The sequence below is a fragment of the Vidua chalybeata genome, chromosome 5 (genome assembly GCF_026979565.1).
Source record: "Vidua chalybeata isolate OUT-0048 chromosome 5, bVidCha1 merged haplotype, whole genome shotgun sequence".
Classification (NCBI taxonomy): domain Eukaryota; kingdom Metazoa; phylum Chordata; class Aves; order Passeriformes; family Viduidae; genus Vidua; species Vidua chalybeata.
Window position 1 is genome coordinate 51,862,049 of NC_071534.1, and position 24,777 is coordinate 51,886,825.

Consider the following 24,777-nt stretch of genomic DNA (forward strand, 5'->3'; position numbering starts at 1 on the left):
ATCGTTCCGACTCACTAACTGCCCTGGTGTATAAGGTTTAACATGCCTCCTGGGGACCCACTTGACTCCTGAGGGCGTGGATACACAGTCATATCCCCATCCCCAAGTCAAAAGTGGGAATGGACCCTGGATTTTTTTAGAGTCCGGATCCCTCACTAACACTGGAGACTGCTCCTCTGGCTGGAGCTCCTGATGTTTCTTGAAATGCCTCAGAGCTGGTGGTTCTGGTCTGTCAAAGGAGCAGTTTAGAAAATTGGTGGTAAATAACACTTTACAAAGCCTCTTGTGCGGTGACAGCACTCGCACATCTCCCCACTGCTTCCAGAGGACCTGCTTCAGCATCTGATGAGTCCTCTCTATTATGGCCTGGCCAGCGGGGAAGTGAGGAATCCCGGTCTTATGGTGGACCCCCCATTCCTGTAGGAAGTTGCTGAACACTTTGGAAGTATATGCTGGACCACTGTCAGTTTTAATTGTGGCTGGGACCCCCAAGGTGGCAAAAGCATGTATAAGGTGTTTTCTTACATCTGTGGCCCTTTCCCCTATGTGGGCTGAGGGAAAAACTGCCCCCAAGAAGGTGTCCACGGTTACATGGACATTCCTGAGTTTCCCGAATTCAGGGACATTGGTGACATCCATTTGCAAAACCTCACAACTGCGGAGACCTCTGGGATTCACACCTGCTCCCAGTGTTGGTAAAGATGCCTCCTGACAGTTGGGGCATGAGGCCACAATTTCCCTGGCTTGGTCACACCACAGATTGAACTGGCGTACCGGACCTGGGGCATTCTAATGGAACTGCTGATGGCTGAGCTTGGCCTGCTTGACTATGTTCAGTTGGCTTCCTAGCTGTACTGGGGCTGCCAAGGCGTCTGCTCTGCGGTTCCCCTCAGCAATGAAGCCTGGGAGATCTGTGTGTGATCTCACATGCACCACATAAAAGGGATGCTCACGGTTAGAAACTAGGTGCACCAATTTTGCAAGCAACCTGAAGATGACCTGATTTGAGACTTCCTTTAAGACTGCATGTTCAGCTTTTGACACTGCTCCAGCTACATATGCCGAATCTGTTACCAGATTAAAAAGTTGGTCAAATTTCTCAAAAGTCCTCACCATGGCATCCAACTCAGCTACCTGTGGGGAACCTTCCACTATCTTAACATCTGATTTCCACAACTGAGTCTCTGGGTCCTTCTAAGTCACCACCGACTTGTGGGACATCCCTGACCCATCTGTGAACACTGTCAGGGCTCTGAGCGGTCTTTTACGTTGCACTTCTTTTGGTAACAATTTGAATTCGGTGTTGAACAAATGATGGCCAGGATGTCCAATCTGAATTTGGCCTGAGAAGCTGTCCAGAGTGAACTGCAAATTTTCATTTTGCCTCAAAAGGTGTTCAAAAGTCTCTTTGGTCATCTTCCCCATGGATGTTTTGATGGGGAGGTGGATACATGTGAAGTCACAGCCTGCTAGTACCTGCAGACAAGCCCTGGCCCATATTATGAGCTGTGCCATCAGCTCCTGTGGCCTGGTGATACTTTTGGACTGTCTGTGGCCAAGGAACACCCACTCTATTATTAAGAGGAGGTCCCGTTGACCCTTGTCCCACTGGAATATCATTCCATACAAATGGGGTAACTCACCTAGGATGATGAAGTGGAACGGCAGCCCTGGTTGACAGTGATGGGCCTGCCTGCTCACAGTGGTGGTCTGGACCTTCTTGAGTGCTGCTCTGGCCTCTGCTCTCAGGGAACCCAAACCCTCATCCCCCTCCCTTTCTGTTAACAAGTCAAAAAGAGGAGATAGCTCCCTCGTGGTGAGCCCCAGCCATGGCCTGATCCAATTTAATGAACCTCACAGGCACTGGAGGTCATTCAGTGTCTTGGGGTTGTTACTTATCTGAATTTGTTGAGGCCTAACTGTCCTGTTGTTAATTTCTAGGCCCAGATACTTCCAGGGTAGCAGCAACTGTACCTTTTCCTTCTGCAACTCAAATCCTGCCACCGACAAGGCCTTAATAGAGTCCTCCAGAGCTACTTGTAGGACTTTGCTGTCAGGGGCACAAATCAACACGTTATCCATGTAATGACAGAAAATACAGGATGTCCACTTGGCACTCATTGGGAACAGGACACCAGCGACATACCACTGGCATATAGTACGGGAACATTTGAGACCCTGGGGTAGTACTGTCCAGTGGTAGCAGTTCATTAGGGCTTCTCTGTTGATGGAGGGTACAGAGAAGGCAAAGCAAGGAGCATCGTCAGGATGGAGAGGGATTTGAAAGAGACAATCCTTGATATCAACCACAGCCAAATTGTAATTTTGGGGTAGCATAGATGGAGATGGCATACCCAGTTGGAGAGAGCCCATGTCTTCCACAGCCTCATTCATCTTAAATCGTGGAGGAATCACCACCTGTCCTTCCCCAGTTTTTTAATTACAAACACCGGAGAGTTCCAGGGGCTGTTAGTTTCTACAATGTGGTCTTTTTCCAATTCCTCCTCTACTAGTTTTGTGAGTGCCTGCAGTTTCTGCTTGCTCAGCAGCCACTGCTCCACCCAGATGGGCTTATCTGTAAGCCATATCAATTTCTGTGTGGGGCGCTCCTCAGTGGCCGCACCTAAAAATGCCGAGGGGCAAGAAATTCCAATTTGGCTCCCCACTGTGACATGGCGTCTCTCCCCCATAAGGTAAATTTGCAGTTGATCACGAATGGATGTACTGAGGCCAGCAGCCCGTTTGGACCCTTAATTTGGATGATGGTTTTGGATTGTCTCACTGGCTGGGGCCTGCCTAGTCCTAAGACTGGCGTGGCCAAGCTTTGTAGCTCCCAGTGTGACGGCCACTTATGTGGTGGGATGACTGTCATGTCTGCTCCTGTGTCCATCATCCCCTGAAGGTGTATGGAATGCCCCTTACACTTGAGTTTACACCATACGAGGGTTTTTTCCTCTCCCAGCTTCCCAGCATAAAAGACTGAGTTCCAGGTCATTACACATAGAACAAGGAATAGGAATTACCTGTGTAATAACTTGGCCCTTAGGTAGGAAGCGGGGGGGTGGGGGTGGACACAGCATGCTGCGAGAGAGAAGAGCCTTGGATTAAGGGTGGAAATTACCGGAGGAACCTCTATCTCTAGTGGTGTGTGCTTTGTGTCTCCAACAACGAGGTACCTGCAGTTCAAAAGGTCTTCCTTCCTCCTGGTTTCACAGTGGCAGCTGTGTGACAGAAGCTCTGCATCTGATATGAAGAACTGCCAGTCCTGGGAACGAAAATGAACAGAATTAGTGAGTTGGAGCCAATAAGGCTCCCTGTTGTCAGTAGTTGAGAGGCAGACGCTTACAGATGGAACTAGGTGGTGCATCGCAGCTCCTCTTGCAGCACCGTGACTTGCCTCATTTTTATCAGCATGTGAGGCAAGTGCATGCTCTTCCCTTAGTTTTTTGAAGTTGTGGGGTTCCCATCCCTGCTCCATCCTCCCGCAGCCCTGGGCGGTGTAGTCCCTAGAAATGGAAAGTGAGCCAGAAGATGTCCCTCCTGATGACAGTGGAAGCACCAGTGTTTAGATGGAAACTGCTTCGGTGCTCAGTCCCTTGGAGGAGCAGCAGCCAAGGTGACCAGCTTGTCCTTATGCTTCTTCGGGGCCTCCTCCATCATCAGGTGTGGCTTCAGGGTGCACTTCTCGATGATCTGATTGAGGGTCGGAGGTGGTGAGACTGGCAGTGTTAAGATGATTATTTTGCACATGTCATTGGCGTTCATGCATGCCACTTCTAGGACCAGTCCGTCCTGGAGTTCAGGTCTCTCTACACACCTCTCGACTGCCGCCCAGACCCGGTCTACTAAGTCAACAATAGGCTCAGCAGAAGATTGTTTAACTGTGTGTAGGGCACCATCCAGTCCTTGGTGGGCATGCCCAGGAACGTACTCTCTGCTGCACTCCTAGACATGTCCAGCACAGCCGTTGGAATCCCCCGAGCCTGAAGTTGCCCCTTACTCCATTCCCCTTCACCCACAAGATGGTTTAAGGTGATTGGTTCTTCCACAAAATCAAGGCTGTACAGCCCCTCTTGGATTTCGGGAAGCAGGTCTTCTGCCAATTTCTTCCACTTCCTCTCCCACAGATTGTATTCTGATGGGAGAAGCAAGCAGCTATACAGACGTTTAAGGTCTGCCAGCACCATGGTTTTAGATGTTAAAGTTGCCTTTAAAATGCCCCTAAAGAAGGGTCTTTTTTGGCCAAAATCACGTAAGGTCTTGCAGACCTCTTTTATTGATCCATAGGGAAGGGGGTCCCATGTAGGGTTCTCCCCTCCCCTGGTGTAGGAGCCTGGAGTGTGGAGCGACTGCTCGATTTCACAAACCAGGTTCTGATGGCTTCTCCCCCTCCCGGCTTGCATCCTGCGCGGATTTCACTTTTACAATCTCCAAAATTAACGGAGAGTGGTAAAGCAGCCTTTAACGGAGGGATCCCTGCGCTCAATTCCTTCCACTAATTTTGCTCCTACCCGCTCCCAAAACTGTTTTCTGTGGGCATCCTCCATGGAAACACAGGGGAAGGAAAAGCACAGCCATTGAACAAAATTTTTAACAGAACTATTGGGGAAGGGGCCCTTCACCGATAGAATTTCTTTAACTTGGGAATAGAATTCCTTCTGTTGGATGGTTAGCATGTTCCCCATGCTATTTTCACCCACCCAACCTCACCCCTGAGTGCAGGAAAAGCGGAACAAAACCAAAAAAGGTGAAAGACCCTGGTGGCTACCGCTCGCGCTGCACATGAGGCATTCCCTGGCCTCGGGAATGCGGTAAAGCCCACCCTAGTGAAGGGGAGTATTAGCCGGGTTCCCCCACCGCTTCTATACTCATCAAACCGGAGTCTCCACAAACAAAAACTGCATCAGGGTTCTCGGTTCCTGGGAAAGAGCTTCTCTCCAGCTTTCACTGCCGTGAAAAGTTACACTTCCTTTCCTGTGCAGGGAAAGCACCGTGCGCTTTCCTCGGGGGTGGTGGAGTCTTCACTGACATACTTCGGGGTGTCTGCACTCCCGCTTTCTGTCTGACACGATGCACTGTTCCGGCGCGGACTGCAGCTCGCTTGGCTGGGTAGCAGCTGCGGCTCTCCACGCGTCTTCGGGGTGCCTCCGGTGAATCTCCACCTGTGCCAGTGACTCTGCGCTGGCTGTGGCCTCACATTAGGCGCCACTTGCGGCTTTGCATTGTTTTCCCCAGTCCCGGGCAGCTCTGGAGAGCCCGGCAAAGGCGCTGCTTCTCCACAGGACTGGGGCGCCACTTGTCCTGAGCACTGATGCATTCCATGCACCGGGGTGGGGCTGGCTGTGTTCTGCTGCCGGCGCCAGGGGCGAGACAAACAGGGAAGGAATGTCCAGTCTGTCCGCCCGGTTAGCTGGAAGGCTTTATGTGTCACGGGGAGCCGCGATGGAGAAACGTGGCTCGCTCCCTAGCACTGTGTGGACAAAATGGCGCTGGGACCGGGGGCATGCAGGATTTTATAGGGGGCAGGCTGAGGAGGGCAGAAGCCCTCCCGCCCAATGGGGACAGGCACCGTGGTGGTGACGTGGACCATGGCGACCAACGGGGATGCAGCAGGGGAGGACACAGGGCTCTGGGATGAACGGGGATGTGGGGATGGGGTAACTGACAGGGAAGTTTCAGGGAAGAACAGGGTGTGGTTACTGGAGTGACATGGGAAGCTCCAATGGCAGGCAGCCAGGAGCAAACCATCGCAGGGGGAACAGGAGTGTACAAAGGGGTACACAGAACGAGCTAACTTAACATTATAAAATCTCTAATCTGAACACAACCTGGGATGCAACAGTTTTATACATTTGTTACAAAAGTTAAGACTATTTTTTAATTTATAAATTTGATTTTGAGTTCTGATTCATTCACCCACAGTACTGTGCTGTGTCCGAAGTCTAGAAATTGACTGTTTGTTGCAAATTGTAATATCCTATATGTTAGAGAGGTGGCAGGAATTTGAGACCAAATTTTCCCTTGAAACCTACTCAAAATAAAAAATAATCTATTATTCAAATATTTCTTGATAGTAAAAAAAAGCCTCTTAATGGCTTTTAGAGAGCATTACCATTTAAAACTTCTTTAAAAGAAAATCACAGAATGCGCATGTCATAATAGTATATTATACACTTAGAGAAGAAAAGAAATAAAAGACAAAAAAAGTGCCTCTTTTAACACTCAGGGACAGCCAGTTGATTTAATTTCTACCAAAACAATTTAAACAGTGTCTTGATGGGCAAAGTGTGTATCGGTTACACCAAGAAATTGAAATATTGATTAATAATTGAATAGGATGGTATTATTTGGGTGGAAATGTAAACACCACTTTCAATACTCTCATGAATACTGACTTGCACCAAGGGCTTTGACAATTGACAACTGACAATTTAAAAATGCAGAAATTAAAAATATCTCATCAATGAATAATTTAAAATTTCATATACTTAGCTGCATATTTGTCAAATATGCAACTAATCACTAAATCAGTAAAACAGATGTATGGAAAAATCTTATTATGTCTCTGTCTGCAGCTTTTTTGTTATTATTCAGAGTGATTCTTACAACAAAATTTTCTACGGGAAGTGTTAAGGTAGAATGCTCATTGGAAGAGATTTTCTCTCACCAAGAAGTTTTATTATCCAAATAAGTCCTATCATGTTATTTCCTGATCACACTTTAAACTCAGTAACACAGAAGTTACTCTGCTCTCTACTTTGTTTTCATGTGTGCAAAGTAAGACAACAAATGTGTCGGGTGTTTAGGGGGTTTTTCTCTGGAAGAATAAGGGAGAAATTCAAACCAATGATGCCATCTCATTTTATAATGCCATCTCATTATAAAAGTGAAAAAAAAATATAAAGACAGTTTACTGTATCTAAATAGAATAAACCAATGGGTAATTCTAGAAATTTGACAGTGTGATCTCTAAGGTGTTAGCTGTTACTCCTTATAAAACAACTCTATAGTCACTAAAATCTATAGAATGCTTTGCCGTCATGGTTTGACACTGACACAATGCCAGCACCCCCATGAAAATGCACCTTCCCCAAATAAATGCTGTGAGATGTTATCAGGAACAGAGCAGAGCAGGCCCAAGCTTAATAACAAAGGGGAAAAAAAAAACTTTATTAAACTACTGCTACTACAGAAAACACATAAACTAAATCCAGGATGAAGACCTTTTAAAACACCCCTCCTCCTCCCAATTCCTAAAACACCCACCATGAAACATCACCCGGGATTCCAGATCAAATTACCACCCTTCAGATAATCAATACTCAAGCTATCAAGGGAGAGAGAAGTCTCTCTTGCACCACAGACCCCCCCCCCAGGAAACACAGTTGCCACCTCCTGTGTTCCTGTGTTTCCCTGTCACACATGGCAACCGCCCGGAGAAAATCTGCCAGTGTGACAGTCTCCTTTCCATGTCACAGTGCTCTCACCACCGTGCATGGACAGACTGCTCATAGGGCTCCTTTAAGGATGCTTTGCCACGGACCCAAAGATACAACAGTTCAGCTCCTCATCTTGGGACTACAGTCCCCCCCATTTTCCCCTGGGGCCAAGGGTCCAAGAACAGAGATCATCTTCTTTCTGAAGACAGAGGGCATCACCATTCCCTCCTCAGCTTTCTTCTGTTCTTGCCATTCCTGTGCTGTTAGAAGCTGAAGCAGGTCTCCTTGGGTCACCACTGCATCCCCCTAAAATGCAGTCTCTATTGCAGGAGATTTTGGTTCAGTCCATGGCTAACAAGAAAAGTCCAGCCAAAAGCTACTTCATCATCTCCTCCCACCTAAATATTTCTTCTAACATGTCAGGTCCCAGACTGTCTCTCTTCCACTACAAATCAAGGAGGAGTAATATTTTACAAAGCCCTCATTTCCTGGAAAGGGTTAAAAGTTCAGACTCCCTGGACGGCTGATATCTCGGTCCAGCATCCCGTCTCCCACGCTGGGCACCATCCCCCCCGCTCTTTCTCCTTCTCCTCTGCCGGCAAATTTCCAGGTGCCGCCAGGCTCTCTGTCACTTTCCCTCTGTGGGGGGGGAGGGGAACAAAGGCATCTCCGCTTCTCTTGACCCTTCCATCCGCAGGAGCTGGCTCGGTTCCAGACCCTCAGCCCCTCGGCCTACCTGGACAAGGCCGCATGGCTTCCCCTCCCCCACCCAGCCTAAGGCTGGGCAGGGGAGAGTCTGCACTCTCTGACGACCGGAACCAAAGAGACAGTTCCCCTGGGAGTTCTTGCTTTTAACCCCCTGTGTTCCCAGAGGCGTGTCCATACTTTCAGTGGTCACTCCAGGTGCCAATATCCAAACCTGACCACTGATTAGTTTGACCCAACTTCCTGGAAAAAAAATTCACTTCCATGTCAAACCACGGCATTTGCGCATTAACATTCACTTCTGGAAGATGAGAAATCTAATGCTGATGTTTCCTCACAGCAATACATGAGCTGAAGGTTATTGTTGAAAGGGATATGGCAGCAGTCTCAAGGTGACCCTGTTTGAGGCAAAGGGCCATCTTCATATGAATCTTCTAACCCTAACCATTCTTCCATGAATGAACACTTTTAATCAAAGATCAGGGTATTCAGTAGTGCATCTGCCTTCTTCATTTTCCTTTCTTTTTCTACCTCACTTGACAACTATACATGAACCATTACCCACTCTCACATCTTCATTGTTGGGCTGCTCATAGCCAGGCCCTTGTGCACAGGGCACTGCTTTTCATCACAGGAAGTGATAAATTAGGGGTGAAAACCCACCTTCAAGGCTTCAAGACCAAATGTATCTGTACTGGGTGAACAGTGGGTAGCAGCCCAGAAGGTTTTCCTTCAGAAAACTTTTACCTCCTCTCTTCCACAGCTTGCTCCCACCTGTCCAGTTGCAAGAACCTATGGATGCTGCACTGGGGTTGTCTGGAGCAGCCCTTGTCTGGTTCTGTCCAGTCTAGCAAAGGTGGAGGAAGGGTGGACAGTGAGCTGAACACAAGCCAGCACAAGCCACCCTTTAGCAAAACAGTCCAAGGGTATGCTGGGCTGCATAAGGAAGGGTCTTGGCAGTAAGGCTTGAAAGAGTGCTTGGAGCTGAATCTGCTGAGGGATGCCAACAAGGGCTTCTGTAAATGTCTAAGTGGCAAAGACGAGGGAAAAGATGAGCCCACTGCTGAATAGGGCAGAAGATACCTTGCCTTGGCTTCAGTGATAAGGCAGAGGTGAAAACTCACCTACAAGGCCACGGGAAGATACCAAAACCTCTTGCACAGCCTGCTTTCCCTCTTCAGGGCATCTACTTTCCTGGCTGGGTGGCAAACAGTAAACAGGTTCTTGGAACACAAGTGTCACTGTGACATCACCCCAACCTTGCTGCTTTTCAGAAGCCACAGACTCTGTCCCCTGGCACTCTGTCCAGGACTCCTGCAGGCACACACGCAAGGTGAGCAGGCTCCAGAGGGATCAGGGTTTTGCTCTTTAAGATTTGGCTTGTTAGAGAGCAGCAGCTGCAGGAACTGGAGCAAAGGCAGCCTCTTCCAATCTCCTCTCCCGTTTGCCCAGTTGTGAGGGCCTATGGGTTCCACAAGGAGCTGTCCTGGAGCTGTGAGTGCCAGGAGGGTGCTGGGCTTTTCAGCACTGAAGGCTCTCTGCCTTTCCCTGCTGAGTCCTTCAGGTACCCTGTGCTAAACACAGTAATGTCTGGGAGACTTTATGAGGTCTTCAGGGGGTTGGACACAGCAGGTCTTTCCTCAGGGCCTCCTGACAGTTTGCCAGAGCCTGCCCCAAGGCTCTCAGCCATTTAGCTTGAGCTCTGGGGAGATGTGGAGACCAGGCCTTCCCTTCCTGCTCTCACTCCCTCTCTACCTCCTGCCAAGGAGCAGACCTCCAAAGGTCCAACCTCCTTCCAAGTCCCAGTGGAAGCCTTTCCAACCTAGGGCCACGTGGGCTCTTCACGCCTGCCTTTCCCTGATGCACAGACAGGAGGTTTCCCCAGCACCTCAACGTTCAGTGGCGGCTGCTTGCCTATGGGCAGTAAGGGCAGAAGGCTGTGGGGCTGTCCTTGGGCCAGCTCGCGCACAGGGCACGTGCTGCTGTTGCTGCTGCTGCTGCTGCTGCTTTGAAACCCAGAAAGTGACCCCTTTAGGAGACCCTTACCTTCCCTATCCCACACCTTGCTTGGGCTTTCCTTGTCTTTCCCCTCTGAGCACCAGACAAAGCCAGGCACCCAGCCACTTTGCATGTCTCCCTATCCAGGACCAGGTGCAGGGCACTGAGGAAGCCCTAGAGGAGAGACTCTACTACAAGGGGCAGCATGAGCCAGCTGCCACCAGCAGGGCCATCGGAAATGGCAGCAGCAGATGGCCTGTGCCCCATCTGCCTGGGTGACCTTGAAAATGCCACCTATGTGGAGGTCTGTCGGCATCACTTTTGCTTTGTCTGTATCTGGGAATGGGCCAAATTGACAGAGACCTGCCCATTGTGCAAGCAGCCCTTCAAGCGACTGCTGTGTGCTGTGACAGTGGACAACAACCATGAGGAACATGTGTCTGGCTGGTCAGCCCACGGCCAAAGAAGGCAGCCAGGACCCAGAGCAGATCCCCACGGTGGCGCTACAACCTGAGTCGCTGTGCTGACACCCAGCCCTCCACGGGAAAAAGGGAGACTGTGGGGACACACTGAGTGCAGAGGGATCCAGTAGCTGTGGAGCCTTCCAATGCCACTTCTCAGCAGGCTGCTGCAGCCAGCACTTTTCATGACGGAACACCACTAAGCATAAGGGAGCACCTGGCCAGCCCTGCTGCTACATACATCCCAGCTGCAGCAGCCCTGCTGCTGCTCCTACAACAGTCTGACCTCTTTCACTCGCAATAAACAGCCAGACGCTTTCAATTTTGGGATGTGGATCATGATTTCAATCTTTTTGAACTGCTGCAACAGAAGATGTTTCTCTCCTGCTTTCCCTGCTTCCCACTTCCAAGCACCAGGGCAGGGGTGTCCAAATTCTTTGCCCAGCAGCTGCTCCTGCTGGTGCTTCTGTATCCAAATGTTCCTGGCCATTCTTTAGGCCCTACTCTCAGTCCATCTGTGACAACAGTGGCTGAAACTCCTCCCACCCAAGTCCCCATTGCTGTTGCTGGCAGGCAGGAGGGGGCTTGTTATGTTCTTTTGGCTGAATGCTCTCTGGGAATGGGAGTTGGGAAGCGGTATTAAACAGTCTGTATTGAAGGGAAACCTGGATGGCCTATTTCCAGCAAGAACTCAGGGGTAAATCTACATGAAATAACTTTGGCTACTTTCTCCACCATGGAAGGTCACACAAATACAAGGAGTGCCCTGAACAACAAGGTTTAAGAAAGGATCAATCCACAAACTATCCAAACTTAATTTTTTATCTATGAGCCATTTTCAAGGGATGGAAACATGCCAACACTGACACAGAAACTAAATTGTAAACCACAAGAAGACACAATGCACAATCCTTCTTGGTTTGCACCTACAAGACTTCCTAAGACATGGACAGTTGCTCAGCACTGATGCTAACCTGGCCAACCCCAGTGACCAAGTCTGAAACAAGCTGTCTCTGTGGTTTTGGCTGGTCCAGAAACAGCCAAGCTCCTTCACTCTCCAAGCCAGGCATGTGCCAAAGCAGCTCTGCAGATGGGGTCCTGGGAGACAGCAAGCAGCAAAGGACCATATTCCATGTCTATTTGACGTGGAGGTGATTGGTCAAAGGTTGGATTCAGTGACCTTGGATGCCTTTTCCTTCCTAAATGATTCTGTGATTCTGTGATTTCTACCAATTAGCAACTGATAGAAATAAGATGGAAAAAAAGGAAATGTTTTCTGTTTACCAATGGAAAGGTGATTTTCTAAGGAATATTGGAAGATAAATATTTCATCATTTTACTGTCTCCTAACTGTAGGTTCTGCCAGAGAGTAACAGGGAAGACATCCTCTTTCCTAAAAAAGTAATGTCTTATGATGCATAGATTTGAGAGAATCAGACCTGAAAATATGGAGAAATTACACTAAATATGTTTTTACTTTTGTCAGCATAACATGCTGTACTAGAGTGTGTGGTTTCAATGGTGTTATTGACAATTCAAACCTCAGTAGTGATTTGGACTTGTTATAAATTATAGAACCATGGATACAATAGCCCAGATATTTGACGTTATTTCCAAGTTGTGTTAACACATATCTCACCCTCTAAGTTTACTGACTAACACATAGTTGGAAGTGGATTTGATCAAGCATATCATCGAAAAAGTTACATCTCATTTCTCATATAAGAAATCTTCTAACAAAAAGCAATTTTCCCAAAATCTTTAACAAGCAAGTACTAAAGTCTACAAAAGAAATATCAGCCCACCACTGGTTTTTACTGTCAGAGCTGAGACTATATAAGCTTATTATACAGGGAGAATTTTTTTTTTAAAAATTGTTTCTAACAATTAAAATTTGGAATTATAACCAGAAAAAACCCACAAATAAATAAACTAACCCCCCCAAAAAATATGCTTCTCAAAACAGCATTAACCTGAAAATGGGTTCCATTTGATTTTTTTTTTTTTTTGTGACTATAGAAAGGAAGAGGAAAAATAATTTAATTACACTCAAATGCCTATACGTGAACCCACACATAAAACAGTAGAATCCCTGTGATACAATCAACATACTGTGATAACATGCAATGCCTTGGTAAGAATGTTCAAATAACTTCTTTACACAAATGACATGAAGAGTATGGGTATTTTAGTGTACAAGTTTCAATATGCAACAGGTTGACTAACAGTTAAAATGCTATTATCAGTTGTATGAAGGAGCTCGTAGACACCTTGTTCTCACCTTTTCATTTTTATTTCATTTATAAAACAGAACAAAATCTTTTAGAGCTGAGAGAGCTTCACAGTTGGAACACACCAGGAAAAAATCAACTTAGATTATACAACTCTGTTAATAGAATCACACAGTGGCCCAGGTTGGAAGGCTTCTAAAAATATCATATGCTCCAAACTTTTGTGGGAAGGGGATTCTAGAAGAACTCTTTTAGCACCCCCTGAGGAGGTTGTTCTAGTGAATGATTGTTCCTCTTATAAAAAGGCTGTCCCAATGCAACTTGGACTCATTGCCTTTGTCTTCTCTGCATGGGTCCTTTGAGTTGCTGCCCTTTGAGTCCTAGAACACTGTGCTGATGTCCCTCATAAGCCTTCTCCATTGAGATAAGATCTAGGTCCTTCAGTGTTTCCTCAAGGGTCAGGTTCTCCAGCTCTGATTATCTTTGTGACTCTCCTTTGGACATTCTTCAGCCTGTCTGTGTTTTTCTTCAATTGTGAAAACCAGAACCAAACACAATACTCCAGATGAGGCCTGACAAGATCTGAGTGGAAAGATAACTCTGCTAGTAGTGTCTACGTGAATGCAGCCTGGGAGACGTTTTTTTGGCCCGACCCATCAATTTAGCACCCAAAAAAATCTACCAAATAAAAATCAAATAATTGTTTTCTTTTCTTTCTCTAATGTTAGACTTTTCTTACTATGCTAACTTTTTTTATTCCTTTCATTTTTCTGAGACACTCAAATAATAAATAAGAGTTCCATCATTATGCTAAAAGGTCTAGGCAGGTCTTCTGTATTATGATTATTCTTCCAATATCAAACCTGGTTAGAACAGCTGTGACTAAAAGTAGTTTTATAAAAGCCAAAATCTTTCCTGAGAGGAACATTGGTTTCAATGAATTTTTCAAAGGAGGATTTTCTGCAGTCAAGAGATTCCTGGTCACCTCTAATAAGAAAGAGTGAGGAAAAGAGATGAATTAAAAACCTCAGGTATTATTTTGAAAAAAAACCAATTTTTGATAGAATTCCAGTGTCAACATTTGTGGCCATTCCAATGTGGAATAGAAACAAAGTCTGAGGTTTTAAAAGTTCTTTTTCTGCCAAGCTGTCTGCCACATGTGATGACACTGACTGAGAACCCTTGTTTCCAGAATACCAGTTCATGGTTCAGTGAAACCAGTCTTTTATTCTTATGCCATGGGTTGTCTTGAGATACAAAGAACTATCTGTACTTTGATACCTGTAAACAAAAACTAAAAAATAACTGAGAGTGAGTGCAGAAAATAAACTATGAATTTCATATTAAGAGTTATTTATATACTGTCAGTTAGCAAGGAAAACAGTATAATAATCCACAGCCATTGCTCCATTCTGGGGTTCACTTCAAGCTCTAATGAAAAAAAAAACAAACAAACAAACAAAAAAAACCCACACAGAAACAAAAACAAAACAAAACAAACAAACAAACAAACAAACAACAAAAAACCCCACTAAAACAAAAGGCAAAGCTTTGCAGGCTAAGATTAATGTCTGTTAAGGTTGTTAAAGGCTGTTACTGAGCAAAGTGATATGATTTAACAATTCTGAGAAAATATTCAGAAGAATATTGTCACTTTAATATTATAGTAAATGCTTTTGGTGTACAGATTAACATGGAGACGTACAGGTGTAGGGGATTTGATGGGCTACAACTAAGCAAACTGAGGGATTTCTACAAGGTCCTTGCAAAAGCATTCCATAATTTTTAAAAGAACAAGTCTGTGCTGACTGAAGAAAGGCAAATGCTTCATCCACCTTGATAAAGGGGGCAAACCCACCCATCTGGGAAATCAGAGATGAGTCTGTTTTATTCAGTCCAGCACTAAATTGCCACTGATCAACCTGATTGTCTTCTATGAGAAACAGATTGCAAATGTGATTGAAGAGAGAGAAGGGGCTATCTTTTACCTCATGTGACTGAAGAGAAAGCAAGGGGTAAATTATACCCCAACTTTGTTACTCTTTCAACACTGGCTCTTATAATATTGTTAGGAAGGCCCAATCAAGGTTTAGATTGATGGATCAGATGGCTACACAACCCATCTGTTTGGATGACTGGACTCAGAGGGCAGTGGTTGATGAGTTGTCCTCTACCCAGGAACCAGTAGCAAGTGGTGTAATGCAGAAATCTACCCTGTGGGACCAGTCTTGTGTAACAACTTCATAACTGATGAAGTGATAGAGTGCAGTCTTATCAAGCTTGCAAATGACTCCACACTGGGGTAACTAGGCCATATGCTTGAGGGGTAGGGCAAAGGGACCTGGAAAAATGGGCCACAAGGAATCTCACTAAGTAAAAGGACAAATTAAAAATGCTACATCTGGGCAGGAAGAGCTCCTTGAGGTGACACAGAGGACTGAAGACTGGTGAGCAGCTCTGGCAGACAGAAAGCAGTGCATGAGGAAGCAGTGCTCTAGCACCAAGGAGAGCCAGCAGTCCCCTAAACTCTATTTATAAGTGTTGAGACAACACATAGAGGGACTGATATTGAGCTTTGGTCAGTCCAGTGCAGGTAATAAACTGTTAAACAGGAAGAAGCTCAAATGTAGAGCAAAATTTAAATGTCTTTTACTTATAAAGGTTCATAAAGGGCCAAAGTGTAATCTGCACAACGTGGCTGGTCAGTCAGCACGAAGGATAATACTACATGCTGTGCTTGACTAACTCTTATAATCCTATATTCACTGCTTTATAGTGAGAATGTAAAGCTCCCAGATTGACAAGGGAAAAATTCTTCCATAAAAATTAAATTACTCTAAAAGCTAACTTTGGCTGGGAAATGGCACTAATGGGATTAATGATAGAAAAGCAGTGAGAAATTCTTTATACTTTATTTCTAGCAGGAAAATGGGACTTGATTGATTCTTGGGGCACCACTGCATAGACTCTAACACTACTACATCATGGAAGTTTTTCAGAGCTCTCCTCCTGCATGGGGTCCACAGTAAGATCTGCAGGGAGTCAGGTGGCACAGGTAGCACATGTAATCCTGCAGGGAAGGGAAGGGAAGGGAAGGGAAGGGAAGGGAAGGGAAGGGAAGGGAAGGGAAGGGAAGGGAAGGGAAGGGAAGGGAAGGGAAGGGAAGGGAAGGGAAGGGAAGGGAAGGGAAGGGAAGGGAAGGGAAGGGAAGGGAAGGGAAGGGAAGGGAAGGGAAGGGAAGGGAAGGGAAGGGAAGGGAAGGGAAGGGAAGGGAAGGGAAGGGAAGGGAAGGGAAGGGAAGGGAAGGGAAGGAAGGGAAGGGAAGGGAAGGGAAGGGAAGGGGAGGGGAGGGGAGGGGAGGGGAGGGGAGGGGAGGGGAGGGAAGGGAAGGGAAGGGAAGGGAAGGGAAGGGAAGGGAAGGGAAGGGAAGGGAAGGGAAGGGAAGGGAAGGGAAGGGAAGGGAAGGGAAGGGAAGGGAAGGGAAGGGAAGGGAAGGGAAGGGAAGGGAAGGGAAGGGAAGGGAAGGGAGGGAAGGGAAGGGAAGGGAAGGAAGGGAAGGGAAGGGAAGGGAAGGGAAGGGAAGGGAAGGGAAGGGAAGGGAAGGGAAGGGAAGGAAGGGAAGGGAAGGGAAGGAAGGGAAGGGAAGGAAGGGAAGGGAAGGGAAGGGAAGGGAAGGGAAGGGAAGGGAAGGGAGGGAAGGGAAGGGAAGGGAAGGGAAGGAAGGGAAGGGAAGGGAAGGGAAGGGAAGGGAAGGGAAGGGAAGGGAGGGGAGGGGAGGGGAGGGAAGGGAGGGAAGGAGAGGGGAGGGGAGGGGAGGGGAGGGGAGGGGAGGGAAGGGAAGGGAAGGGAAGGGAAGGGAAGGGAAGGAAGGGAAGGGAAGGGAAGGAAGGGAAGGGAAGGGAAGGGAAGGGAAGGGAAGGGAAGGGAAGGGAGGGAAGGGAGGGGAAGGGAGGGGAGGGGAGGGGAGGGAAGGGGAGGGAAGGAGAGGGGAGGGGAGGGGAGGGGAGGGGAGGGGAGGGGAGGGGAGGGGAGGGGAGGGAAGGGAAGGGAAGGGAAGGGAAGGGAAGGGAAGGGAAGGGAAGGGAAGGGAAGGGAAGGGAAGGGAAGGGAAGGGAAGGGAAGGGAAGGGAAGGGAAGGGAAGGGAAGGGAAGGGAAGGGAAGGGAAGGAAGGGAAGGGAAGGGAAGGGAAGGGAAGGGAAGGGAAGGGAAGGGAAGGGAAGGGAAGGGAAGGGAAGGGAAGGGAAGGGAAGGGAAGGGAAGGGAAGGGAAGGGAAGGGAAGGGAAGGGAAGGAAGGGAAGGGAAGGGAAGGGAAGGGAAGGGAAGGGAAGGGAAGGGAAGGGAAGGGAAGGGAAGGGAAGGGAAGGGAAGGGAAGGGAAGGATCCTTCTGTACATACTACACTTAAGACCCATCCTTTCAACTAAAATTGTTTTGATATGAGTATGGGGAATAAGGAGGAGGTCTAGTCCTAAGCAAAATGCATACTTCCAATGTAGCTCAACTTTTTGCAAGACAATAAGAAATTAAAGAAAACAAAAACAATCTGAAAACATATTACAGTGTAATTATGCTAATGCATAACTTCAAAGACCTGTTTGTAAGTTTATGTGGAATGGTTATAAAGTATGCAAAAATAAATGGGAAGTTAGCTGCTTCTTTCTTTTTTCCGAGAATATACTTGTTTCATTATCAACTTTTTTCCCTCCACAGCACATTTTATAGCCAAAGTGTCATTGCATTAAGAATTTTAGCCTCATTTGCATAATGCTAATAGCACAAAGGCAGGTTTGCTTAACTATCCATACAGGAATGGGATTGCTGCAGCTCTGGAAGAAATGGATCCACTTGTTAAAAAAAAAAAAAATAAATAAAAAAAAAATAGTTGATGCTAGACTGTTAGCCAGAAACTGATTTTGCTGCTAATGCAAACACTTTTATTATCTCAACTAAACAGACATGTGTCATTAATTCAAAAGAAAACATTCCAACAATCCTTTACCTCATGATGCTTTTATTGTGCAGTGGGATGGGTGTATTACTGAAACAACAGAACTTCAGTTGACAGGATAAAAAAAAAAAAATTAGGACCTATTATGGCATTTTATTTTGTCCTTCTTAAAGAGAAAAGGAAAATTTTCACTGGCCCCCAAACAAAGTTTCAAACACTTGACACTTAAGATGAAGCCAGAAGTACAGCATGCCTGCAATATCTTTATTGTTGTTAGTGGAAATTCAAGGCACAAAGTGAGGCAAAGAAGATCTAAGATTCCTAATGTTATTGTAAAGAGATCTTTTAATCAGAATGAAATGGTTAAAACAATCCTAACTGCATTTATTGACATAAGCTCTGCATCTTGGATGTTAAGGAAAATAAACAAAATAGTCCTTTAACAAAATTATGAAACAGTGCTACATACAAGAAAATACATCAAAAATTTTCTAGATATTTTCTGACTTTATGGTAGTAACATAATCCATATTCTAAAGGACAAAAGAGAAATTTAACCATATTAGGCAGCTTCTTACCTATAAAAAGAACATATATTTTTAAAATCTGCTACATAGTTTTTAGCAAGTTTTTAGCAACTTGATGTTTGCAAACAAAAATGGGATTGATGTGGCCAAGTTACTACGAAACTGTATAAAACATAAACATATATATATTCCATCAAGAAAATTATAATCATCCTGCAAAGGATGTCTTTTAGGTTTTCTTCATTTTCTCCAGTTGGTATTTGCAGTTTCTAATAACATTTTAAAAAATCCCACAAAAGCAAAGGCCTACGACTGGTTCTCAGGAGAAGTAGTCTACAGAAAAGAAAATTGTTTTAACTGTATATGTATATTATGAAAGCATATAGGATCATCTTCAGGTGCACAAAAAGAAATTTATCTTACTATTGGTCACAAAAGAGGCCTCTTGCTTTAATAAAGGCATTTAATAATTCTGGAAAGTTTTAAAGCTTGCTGAAATATGTAAATTTTAAATAGTGTTTAGTGTTATAAATCATCAGTAAATTACAGGTCATTGATCTAAGCAAAGAAATATATGCAAGGGCTGATATCAAATAACAAACAAGGAATAACTGCACTTTGTGGTGGGAGTTCAGAAATATGATATAGGAGATTTGGAAAGAAAAGTTATGAAAGCCACTTGTCTCCCAAGAATTTCACAAAATAAGGAAAAATAAAATCTCTTAATAAATATTGTTTTATAGGGGAGAGTGAGTTCTTGATAAAAAAAATTAGTTTCATTCAAAAATTATAAGAGAGTAGAAGGAAAATAGATTCTAATAGCACCATGTGGCCCAAACCTGTCAGAATTAAAGGTATTTGCAGTGGTTAGTTATTGAACAATGTTCAGTTGTTTATGCAAGAAAAATATGACCAAATTAATTTTAAGCAGATATTCTCAGGGAACTAGGTGTGTAAAGTGGTTGTAAAGTGTCAATTCAGAATGTCTTTTCCTATTACGTATGTCAAAATCAGTTAATTATATTTGGTGGCATTGTTTTTCAACTTGCCTGTCATTTAATCTATATGTTTTTAAATCACTTTCTTTGAAAAGTTAAATTTTCATCTCTTGAGGCAAATTTTGCTCACATAATTCTTGTTAGTCAGCACAAATATTTAATAAAAATTTATATGAGGTCTCTTGTAAACTGAATACAAATAAAATGGACAGAGAACAAAAATAGAAATGTCCAATTTCCTACAGTGAAATAAAGAGGAAAAGATTGTCCTGATTTTATGGTTATTTTCAATCTTGAGAAATACAAAAATGTCCTGTTGCCCTACTAACTTTGGGCATCCATGAGACAACTAGGAACAGAAATAAGATGCAACTTAGCTATCTAAATACTTCTTTTCACAGTGCAAAACAGATCAATGCATCAGTGTCAAGATTTTAATGGGAAAAAAAAAAGAATGCTTGAAACTGATGCCCAAAATGTCTGTCTTATGTGTGGGAAGATGAAAGTTGATATTGGCAAAAAGTAATCCTGTCATGTTGAGACCTTGATTGGTTGCTCAAAATCATACAGGACTCACTTTTCTGTTTCAGAAATATGATCTTCAACCTCTCTATCATTTAGGAAACCTTCTTGACAATACCGTGTGTTTAGAAAATCTAATTAATTTTGATTTCTGTAAATACAGTAGAAATGTTCCCTTATACTTTGGAGAGATTATATAATTATTTCAAAGAGCAATAAAAAGACATAAATAAAACAATAAAGAAAAGAAAAGAAAAGAAAAAGAAAAGAAAAGAAAAGAAAAGAAAAGAAAGAAAAGAAAAGAAAAGAAAAGAAAAGAAAAGAAAAGAAAAGAAAGAAAAGAAAAGAAAAGAAAAGAAAAGAAACAAAAAAGGGTGTTCTTTTTGTTTCTTTGTTTTCATTAACTAAGGCCCATCTCCTGAGGCTGTTATTTCAGTATATTGTACTTAGGAGTTTAATAGCTATCTATTTGCATTGCTTTGATTCTTATAACTGAGATTGGCAGTAATATTCTTAAAGATACTTATCTGTAGTTGAGAGCCAAATAACTGTGCAATTCAAAGAGTTATAAAATATACTTTAATTTCTCTTTAGATCACAGATCATATATTTGCTAAGTGATTTCTCTTTGGTTAGGAAATGAGACACCAAGCAGTAAGAGCTGAGGTAAAATCAGCATATTTACAAAGATGCCAGAGATACTGTTTCTCAGGTGCTTGATATGGACAAGCAGCATTAGGGAAGACTCAGTAATAAACAGTTATAAGTTTGCCTTCTGACAACAAGCAAGTCTTCTTTCCTGAAGGTGTTTTCTTAGCTCCAGACGTATTTTCATACATAGTCCAACCCACTTCCATTTCATTTTCAGATTGTAAACCTATCTAGGTTTGCATGAATTTACTGTGTTTGCATTCACCCATTCAAACTGTGCAAGATTAAGTCATAATATCTTATGTTTTAAAAAACAGAAGAGTTATTACAATATGCAGATTAAAAAAAATTGTTTTGATGCAATTACAAAATTTGTTTTGTAGGTAGCCTAGAGTAACAGATAGTAATGGTGTCCTGGAACGACAATGAAGCAGAAAACTCTTTTTCCATTACCTATTTTACTGTAAGGTAAGTGCATATGGTTCCTATAGAGTGGCTGATATATTCTGAGCTTCTACACTTCTTGATCACAATTATTTTATGTGCCCATTCCTTTAATGACACTTGGAAAAGAATCAGTGCAATTCTGTCTACTTCTGCCAAAAATGAAGAGAACAGGCTGCTTCTGAGTGAGAACTTTCTTGTTGATGATGGAACTGTTGCCTTTGAGACTTTCTGACACAGTTATTGGCACAAAAAATGAACTTAAAACTGGGCAAGAAAAAGAGAAATATGGCACTGATGGTGGCACATCACTTCTTCAGTATGTGGCTCATTGACCAAGAAAGGATTCTTAGATTATATTTTTTTTCTACTCTAACTGATTTTAACTTTCTACTCTAACTCATTTTTTTCTTGACCTCATTGTAACTCATTAGAGTTAGCTGTGAGGATCTTGTTAATAGTTTTGCAATGCCAAATAACACTTACAGTATGTTGCTTGTAGATGTCCAGAAAAACACCAGATGGTTGATTCTGGTCATTCCAGTTGGGTATTATATCATACCTGAACTGTCTTAGTATAGAGATGCCTTAAGTTCTTTTTTCCTCACTACTGTTTTATTGAGTAAACAGGTGTTTCACTTCTGATAACCCCAGATAGAAGTCCAAGAAATTAAAATAAATCAAGTCATGAATGGAAGTCTTCTGGCTCTAACTGCAAAATACCTGAATTTTAACCCAGTCAATTTGCTTCATCTCACTTAAATTTAAAGATTTAAAAGCATCCTGTTACCTTGCAATATTGTTTATCTTGACAAGCAGAATCCTCAGATATTAACTCAGTCCTTTCCTTTTTCATAACTTTGCTAAATAAAATTTCCATAATCAAAACAGTTAACAAACTATCTAAGAAACTACTAGAAACATTCACTTCAAGAAAGAAAATCTAGAATCCAATACTAAGAGCAATATACTTAAATCCTGAAGATACTCAACATTTTCCACCTGAAATAATCCACTATAATCCCATTACATAAAAAGCACTTCTTACCTACAATTTTTTGGGATGTATAATGTAAAAACAAGTTTCAAAACAAGTGGATTAGAAGGATAAACCCATCTTAAAGTCCCACTGATTTTCAAATTATTATCCTAGAACAAAATCTCCTATCTTGACTCAGATGTATTATCAATGCAAAACCAGATTGCACCTACATCTCCAGCAATAACTTTCAGTGACTAATTACAGAGGAAGATGGAGTAGGGGTGAAGGATCACACATTTTATGCTACCTAATAATGAATATTTCTAACTGCTTTATTTGCCTGGCCATTATTATTTCATACATCAACATTGCAAACTCTTCACATTTATTTTCTCTGTCTCTCCCTTTGTTTTTCCTTTTTTAACCCCTGCACTAATGATTCTAAGACAGGGTTATGGTTGTTAACAATTTTCCTCTTTAATTTATTGGATTGATCTTTTGTTAAGTTGGCTAAAAAGCAACTACACAGAGAAAAAAGATAACTCTTTAAAATATGCTCATTTGAAAATAAAGTTCTCTTATGTATATTTTAATTTTAAAGCAAGTGCTACTTTAATAGTTTTCCAAGTTTTTTCCCAGGAATTTAAAGTATGTACTTAACATATTTTTTTCATAGATTTTGAGAAATAAATTATTCTCTCTTCAGGTTAAGTAATTTCTGTCAAGCTATTACACACATAGGTTTATGTTTTTTATTTTTACAAAAACTTATAGCAAAGCATCAAAATCACCAAATCACTCACCTACCTATCAGGTAGGTCCTCTCTAAGTCTGAATGCCAAATGCACAGTGATCAATAGCAAGGAAAGCATGTCTGAACTCTTTTATTAAAATTCCAGTTTCTGAGCATCAGTTGGTGCACATGCATCTGGTCAGCCTAAATGCAAATTGTACTTGGAGGAGAGAAGTTAGTATGATTCAGAAAATTGAGAATCTGTGTTCTCAGATGTGCAAGACTATGAACCATATCTCCTTCCTAAAATGTGCTTCACAAAGATTATTTTTGTTAATGATAGAGAGTCCTTATGACAAACTTATTGACTTTTCCATTGGGAACAATACAATGAATAGACTTTCAGCTCTCCACAACTTGCCATGCTTAATGCTATTAAGTGTGTTATGTTTAACTGGCTCATAACCTGTATTGTATAAAAGTTTTAAGCTGTATTTGGCTCCCCTGCTAAGATATCTATGCCAAGAAGGTTATCTCTAAAAGATCCTTAAGTAAAATTTTGGTCTTTACTGGTCAACAACACTTCACGTCAAGATTTCACCTGCATGCAAAAAAAGAGGATAAACTGATGGCAACATTGTTCCCAAGAGCTGAAAAAAGGTTGGTTGTGGTTTTTTTTCTTTTTGTTGATAATACTTTTGATTGGTTTTACTTTCTGAAAGATACAATCTCAAAAGCTCTACACTTATGTGAATGTTCTGTGAGAATCATCACTTTCTGACAGGAAAAGAATTCTCTCTGACCTGCTCTTTGGGTAATTTTTGCCCCAGTCATGTCTATCATCCTTGAAGAGGTTTTCACTCTCTCATGCCATCTCTTATCTATCTTGTCTCTGTTCAGCCTGAGTATTCCCTATTGGGAGGGCTCATGTTTTGAATCTCTTGGATGATGAGTATTTTCAGAACATCAGTAGTGGAAAACCTTCACTTAGATCAGTCATACACCTCTGGGAACACATCTGTGTTGTCAGTCTGGCTGCTGCTTCTTTTCTCAACATCTGACCATAATACAACTTTTTACCTCATATTACAGTTATAGTGTGGAGTGACTCAGAGTAGAGGGATTTCCCCTTCTGCAGCTATTATTTTTCACTGCTCTTGATGCTTAGTGACAGCTTATCCATACCCAGTTCCTTTTTTCACAGAATACTTAGAGCCAATATAAAAAAAAGGCTGTCTGAACAGCAGTTTTTGAAGAAAAATATTTATTTATGCACAGTTCTGTTGTTACACAACTACACAAATTTATACAGCTCTAAGTTTTCTGAGGAATAAAAAAAATAAACAAGAATAAAAAGTCCACATACTTTGGGTTGCACTATCAGGAAAATTTCCCGATGTCCTTTTTTAGGGTAGGTCACTCAGACATTTACTTAGTTACCAAGTTATCAAGGCCATGACACAGTTTTCTCCTGTTCTCACAGTGTTTGCTGAAAATATTTTACCTTTTCATACAACAGAGTAATGTTCTCTTTGATAGCATTCACATGCAGTATTGTGCTGATTTATTGAAACATCTCCTGAATTTAAATGCTTACTTATGTCATTAAGGAAATGAGTTTATGATAAACTAAGGTGCTTGTGACATGGATCATTGTGCTAATGATCAATATCTCAGTCTTGTAGAAATTGCTGCTCTTGAAGAAGGCACTTATAGGTGCCAATTACAAGCTATTAAGTTGTCATTTCAAGCTAGTTTATTGCAAATTCATTAATATTATCTGTTTCAGACATTATAGTGTAAAAGGAGAAATAAAATAATTTGTAAAAGTCATACACTGAATAATGAGTGAAGTAACATATGTGCAACACAGTCAGTTTTAAACAAAACAACTGAAAAATTCACCTATATATTTTACTGATGTTTAAAAACCATTTTGTATAAAAGTCATGAGGTGTATGCAACATACTTAAGGAGAATACACAAGATAGGCTGTGTTAAGTTTGTGGAGATAAAAATATCAGCTTTTAAATTGAGGATTTCTTTCCCTTTCATAGGTCTAATTAGCATGCTTTGGTTCTTTGGAGAATGGTCATGTTCTGACAAAAGCCAGTTTTCAGATTAGGTAATGGAAGCA

General features: G+C 42.8%; 1 long non-coding RNA gene across 1 annotated transcript; it reads left to right on the forward strand.

Annotated features, from left to right (window-relative positions):
• The first annotated feature begins 9,450 nt into the window (after nucleotides 1-9,450).
• On the forward strand, nucleotides 9,451-23,302 carry LOC128788456 (uncharacterized). The gene is made up of 4 exons (XR_008431099.1): nucleotides 9,451-9,477; nucleotides 15,756-15,889; nucleotides 20,865-20,949; nucleotides 23,235-23,302. It is a non-coding gene; the product is annotated as an uncharacterized LOC128788456 (long non-coding RNA).
• The last annotated feature ends 1,475 nt before the right edge of the window (nucleotides 23,303-24,777 follow it).